Source organism: Temnothorax nylanderi, unplaced genomic scaffold (assembly GCF_030848795.1).
Source record: "Temnothorax nylanderi isolate EJ_2023f unplaced genomic scaffold, tnyl_v1.0 TNYL_tig0147_pilon, whole genome shotgun sequence".
Taxonomy (NCBI): Eukaryota; Metazoa; Arthropoda; class Insecta; order Hymenoptera; family Formicidae; genus Temnothorax; species Temnothorax nylanderi.
Window position 1 is genome coordinate 39,324 of NW_027249209.1, and position 6,645 is coordinate 45,968.

Genomic DNA, 6,645 nt, shown 5'->3' on the forward strand with positions numbered 1-6,645 from the left:
TCGACGAGTGTCGGGCGGATCCGTAATTTCGCGAGATTGTATAGTACGCATTTTTCGTTCGAGCGTAAATTTCGCATCATCAAATAGAAGGCAAGGAAACAAGTAATTAAGTAATATATCTGCGTTGCACAATTAAAGTAATTTGTAAAGAGAAGAATACTTGTTAATACTTGACGATCGTAAAGGCGAGCATACAGTACTTGCTACTGGAAGTACCGCGGAAAATGCATAGGGCCAAAGCACATATGACAGTCGTAGTCGTGGACGTAATTAAGTAACGTACAAACTTTGGCGTATCCTGATCTGTCAGGTCGGGGACTACGACCGTCGTATATCGCTACGCCGCGCCATGTTATGTGCTTTGGCCCTTAATCGCGTCAAGTTAAGAACAGACGCGTAGCGCGACGGCGCGGCGCGTCGATCTTGTCGCGTGAAGTTGACCGCGCGGGAAACGAAGCGCGCCTCGATCCGCCATGTTGATTACGCCGCGGTCTCCCTTCGTTTCCGGACAGTCCGGACACGGGACGGATCGGCTACGGGACGAGTGACGTCGCGACTCGTTTAACTGGTAAGAATAAACTATATTAACCTTGCGTTCGTTATTTACTGTACCATCTATCGCGTAGCACACATTTCACGCTCCGATATTGGTATAGTTCTTGAAAATACGTATATATTCGCGGTACTTGTTCGGCCGAAGGCGCGTCGTGCGATCGCGAAATCGCGGATATCTGCCAAGAATATCAATACGCTGATTCTCGTTAGGAGGCAAAATAATAATTGTAGTAAAAGGCAAGCGTATATAGTATTTCCTACTCGAAGTGCGAGAAATGCATAATTCGCGAAGTTAAGAGCGGGGCGCGTAGTGACGCCGCCGCGCCGCGTCGCTTTCGGTGCGAGACGTTATGTAAATTAACTTTGCATTTAATATTTAATGAGGTACCTATCGCGAGAAGTATAGATTCGGCGCTCGGATATTGATAATCCGTTTGAACGCATATTTCGAAAGTCTTGTTCGGCCAAAGATCTGTCGCGCGAATCAATCTATAGCGACGCCGCGCGTTTCATTGATGCATTTCGATGCGTTGATTTTTATTTGTGAAATAAAATCTGATATCGAACGTGCTATAATTTTTTCTCTTATTCCTCCGCTGTTGCAATATGATTAAGTACGCGTCGCATGTGATTAATTTCGAGAGTATCGTAGAAAGTATAGCATGCAGAGCCGCGATTATTGTATTCTATAGTGATTGCTTGTAATCGATTAATTGTAATCAATATTTTGTTTGTTTTAGGAAACAGATGTAAGTGCGAAGAAATAGCAACGAAGAAAGAAGAGAAGAGGAGGAGCCGAGGAGGCGGCCAGGTGTAACAGATAAGGTAAGCATTTCATAATCTATTTATTAATTCAGAAATTAATTATTTATTCATTTCAGAAATAATTATTTATTTACATTTCAGAAATAATTATTTATTTGCGCAGTTTATCATCGTTTTCAGATCACTCTATGTAATAGTGTAATGAATGTCTAATACATTGTATAATAAAAAAAATATTTTAACCAGCCTTTCCGTAATTTGATGTTGACGACTGTATGTCTCATACGGTCGTATTCCACTCCGTTTGTTCTTTTTCGAAGAACTTCCTGAACTGATGCACACTAGTGCAATAAGTTAGAGTGAAACAAAATATACTTGTCTCAGTCTAACTTATTGCACCAGTTGCAGTTCTGGAAGTCCTTCAAAAAAGAACAAACGGACTTACTTATTCCACTTATTTATTGTTAAAGTATTTTATGTTATTGAAATATTTTAGCTTATATTTTAAGATTTTTTAAAATATTTAATAAATTATTTATGACTTGATTAATATTAATAAATGTATATAAAATATTACTTGTTAATATATATACAATATTTCTAAATATTTCTAAATAATTAAAATTTATAATAGTTCAAATTGTATTAAGATTAGGATATCAGGATATTCATTTTAGACATTATTTTTATTTGAATATTTTTATATGTTACAGATCAATCTTGTAAACATATACACTGTTGTGTGAAAAAAAGGGATGGAAAAACCCGAGAGGAGGATGAGGAGGCCTAAGAGAGGTATCGGACAGACATATACGCTGTTGTGTGAAAAAAAAGGGTTTAGATGGAAGAACCCGAGAGGAGGAGGGAGGAGGCGGCCTAGGAGAGGCGTCAGGCGCCGGCAAAACAACATTGTGGTAAATATTATTTTTTGCTTATACTTGAATCTGTTTTATTTCATCGTGATTTTGAAATAATAATTAGAAAGAAAGAAAGAAATAATTTGAAATTTTATAAGAAATTATTTTTGTAAAGATCTTTTTCCGAAAATGTATAATTATTTAAATAAATGTGTAATTGAATGATGAATAAGAAGTTTAATGTGTAAAAATTATTTAATATCAAATCGTTTATTTATATATGCTTCAGGAGATAACGACGCCCAAAGTGTTGCATCGAGGGAGCTGACAACCCGAGAATTTTATATTTGTTTATTACAGAATTTGTTTATTACCGAATTTTATATTTGTTTATTACAGAATCAACCTATCTACGTGGCAGATATAATTCCGCTGTTGCGGCTCGGGGTCGGTGAGTAATAAATTAACATATATCTATTGAGGTAATTGATAACTGGATTTTACCAGTTAAAGTAATATGACGTGAGATCCGATATATGTATATATATTTATTGTTATGAAATAGAAGATTTTTTTCTAGTTAATTATCTAGAGATAATTATTTTAGAATCGATCAGTTTTACATTACTGAAAAATGATTTTAAAATAATATACTATACGACAAAATATTATAATTTTAATAATTTACAAAATGCAAAGACATTTTTATCAATTTCAATTGTGTGGGAAATTTATTATCCCTTCCGGATCTTACGTCATTCATCTGAAAATCTCATCTCTGCTTCTGAGGTGAGATTCAGCAACGAATCGTTCGAATCGAAATATGCATATGGGCCTTAGATTCTATCGAATGGCGCGTCTAGCAATTTTTATTCATTTATGTTTAAATTTAAATTTTATTGTTCATATTATAAAGTACATGATAAAGTTATAATATAAAATTAAAGTTATAATATATTCAAAAATTTAATATCATAATCGCGATCAAAACTGTCAAATTTATATTTATTTCCAATCGGACATCTATTTTAATTACTAGATATATATTTTAATTGCTATAAATAAACGCGTGTAAAGAATAAATGCAAAATTAATTTATATAATAATAAAATTATTATTGTTATTGTTAATTGTTAATATCGTATTTAATTGCTTTAATTAATGTGATGGCCTCTTCGTAACGCGTTCGTGTTTCGCGCATCGTACAAAAGCGTACAATCTTACGCTTATTGCCGGCGATGATTAGCCGGCAGAAGAAGAAGTATTTCTTCTTGCTACCGATCTCTGGCTATATGAAGCCAGGATACGGCCAGGTGAGGCACTCTGGCCAGAAGAACGAAGATCAAGGTAGGTTGAGGCAAGGTAGAGAAAATGACTTACAATACACGCTAAAGCGCAGATGCAGAGCTCGAAGGCTTTCATCTTGCTGATATCGTTATTTGCGAGTAAATGTTGTTTAGAATTTTCGTCGTGGTTATCGGAAGATGTCGTATTTATACTAATTACAAATATAAAGTGCATAGGTCAAAGATACGAAATCAAATCAGACTCTGCGTCCCAGAATCGCATATTTATCATAGTCAATTTATCGATCGCATTTATATGAACTAAGCAAATCGTTTACTTGATTGATAAGATTGCAAAGTATAAGTTTAAAAATTTGACATATTAAATATTAAATCGTCAGATACTAAATAATTTTCGTGTAAGTTGTTGTTGATCATTATTTTAAAAATATTATTAGTTTAGTTTTAAAGAATAATGGATAGAATTATATAGATGGATAGAATATATTTATATGTATATATGCAATTTTTATTATATATTTTGCATTGTATATACTTTATTGTGCATTGTAACATATTATATTATACTTATATAATTATTATACATATGCATATATGCATTCCACGATTGGTTATATGGCATTTAATAATTTTATATGGATATTTAGATATCAAATTAGATTGTATGTAAAAAAATAAATAATTTAAGAAATATAAAACGTAAAGAAAAGAGGATCGCCAATTGTAATTGGCGGGGGTGGTTCTACAAGTTGCTCCGTTTTTGCTGAATTAAACTTTATTTAAATTTTTAAATTAAAAATATATAGTTTATGCAGACAATTTCCAACTTAATCAAGGTTTCTGTCGTAATTATAACCGGTCATAACGAAATAAAAAGTTAGAACTACTTATACATCTTTTTGTCATAAATTTTTAAGCAATAGCATTATATTATTTGGTTTTCTCTATTGCAAGTTTTTTAGTATATATGTTTTACATAGAAACATTAAAATAAAATATACATTTGACACTTCTTCTTACCTTTTTTTCAAGCTTAAATTATTACAATTTTTAGTTATTATTTTTATATTGCATTATTACACTTTATGGACATAGCACGGAATAGAACCAAACAATCGTGCACATGCATGGAACAGAATCGTGGATATAGTATGTTAACTGCCGAAAATATATGTGGCTGCCTATAGTTTAGTATGCACGTTTTGCATACATAAAGGCGCCAGTGGACCAAGCTCCATCTAAATGTCTAAAACTGAGCACGTCCATTCTTAGGCCGGTATTCATAGTCGGATCTTATATTTAAAATCGTCTTAAGTTTATCTTTAGATGCTGTACGACTCGTTTCATTGGCTACGGAGTATCTAAAGGTGAACTTAAGACGATCTTATGTATAAGATCTGACTATGAATGCCAGCCTTAGAATTCTCTCTGGTTTTATGAACAAATTATCGTTTGGTACACATTATCCACCATCGTGCTCAATAGGTATTACTTCCTGATGGAAGCGAGTTGAGGAGATCTGTTCTAGAGTGCAGCATGAGTCACATTTCCAAGCTTTTGACCGATGCGATTAGAACTTGCGTGCCTTTTCATCCTTATATCGTTGAATTCTTGCGTGAAAAGTATTGCACGTGTACGATATTTGCATTCACAAGTTTTTATAATTAAAATCGTGCACAAAATACACAAAATTACTATTAATTAGATAAAAATACATAGATGAAAATAAGTATTAAATGGCTTTCTGATTGTACGTATTGATTAATCAGTTAACGATTTTTATGATATTTATTGCTATATTAAAAAAAGTAAAATTTTGGAACAGAATCAATAATATAAAATTGATTACGGATAACTTACATATCAGGGTAACGTTCATATCACGTTGTAAAGTACCAGTTCTCGTCCGATCACTGAAGTCAAGCAACGTTGAGCACGGTTAGTACTTGGATGGGTGACCGCTTGGGAACACCGTGTGATGTTACCATCAAATTTTTTTGCATTTTTTTTGCATTTTTATTATTACACAAACGCGCGCGCTATTTGGCTTTAATATTATATTATTATATACTATTATATATTATTTATATACATCTGTAATGATATTATATACAATTATATTACATTATTAACCCCTTGATACATAAAACTGTCAAAATATGCGATGACAGATGCTTACGAAGTAAGCGTAGTGAGAGAACCAATCGCATCGCGGAAAAGCGTCAACAATGAGTCTGTTTTCTGCTGCTGAACTGGCTGCACTAGTTTATCTTTTGCAGAGTTTATCTTTTTCCTTTCAATGTGGAGTAAAGAAGATAAACTCTGAACTAGTGCAGCCAGTTCAACAATAGAAAACAGACCCAATAAAACCTCTTACATGGCTTTTTTAAGAGTGGATTTTTTGTTACATTCTGGATTTTACATTTCAGATTTAGAGTTAATGGCCCACACCGATCGTTTAGTACGCGTACCAAGTACTATATCTGTATCAAATCCGTATTAAATCTCGGGTTATACCGGTGTAAATCGAGATTTGATACGAATATAGTACGCGTATCAAACGGTCGGTGTAAACTAGACCATTAGATATCAAAATAACAATTAATCACTAATATTTGTTATATAGTCTTTGAAAATAGGAAGCTAAATATACACTGCTCAAAAAAATTATGACATAGAAAAAAATTTGCCAAAAATTGGCCAATTTTGACTGCCGATCACTTCGCTAAATATTATCGTAGACGAATGATTTTTTTCTCAAATTGAACCTTGAAGTCTCTACTTTAAGAATGTACCTAGATTTTTTTGCATGCGATGCACCCCTACCCCTGTAACCCCTGAAATCCGAGGGCATGTTTGACATATTGAAAATTGCAAAGTTTAACGGAATGCACGGACGTGGAAAAATTTCTTTCGGGGACGCCGTTTGTGTCGTCATAAAATTCAAATCTTCCACTTCAATTAAAAAAAAAAAAAACAAAGTCGCTACGATTTTTTTTGCAAAGTTACAGCTCTTCAAAATTACCGTTGTTTTTTGGCTTTTGAATCAAGTACCGGCCGGCGGGTTTAATGACTGTAAGCTGTAGTAGAGCAATGGTAAAAGTGTTTGTTGACACACACGCGTGCACAGAAGGAAGGGTTTGAAGTCAATAATTACTGTG

The 6,645-nt window shown here is 33.4% G+C and overlaps 1 long non-coding RNA gene and 1 other non-coding gene across 2 annotated transcripts; both read left to right on the forward strand.

Moving 5' to 3' along the window:
- The first annotated feature begins 216 nt into the window (after nucleotides 1-216).
- On the forward strand, nucleotides 217-2,515 carry LOC139777407 (uncharacterized). The gene is made up of 4 exons (XR_011719350.1): nucleotides 217-568; nucleotides 1,296-1,380; nucleotides 2,034-2,234; nucleotides 2,467-2,515. It is a non-coding gene; the product is annotated as an uncharacterized lncRNA (long non-coding RNA).
- Nucleotides 2,516-5,351: 2,836 nt separating this feature from the next.
- LOC139777426 (5S ribosomal RNA) lies at nucleotides 5,352-5,471 on the forward strand. Its single transcript, XR_011719355.1, has one exon. It is a non-coding gene; the product is annotated as a 5S ribosomal RNA (ribosomal RNA).
- Nucleotides 5,472-6,645: the final 1,174 nt, after the last annotated feature.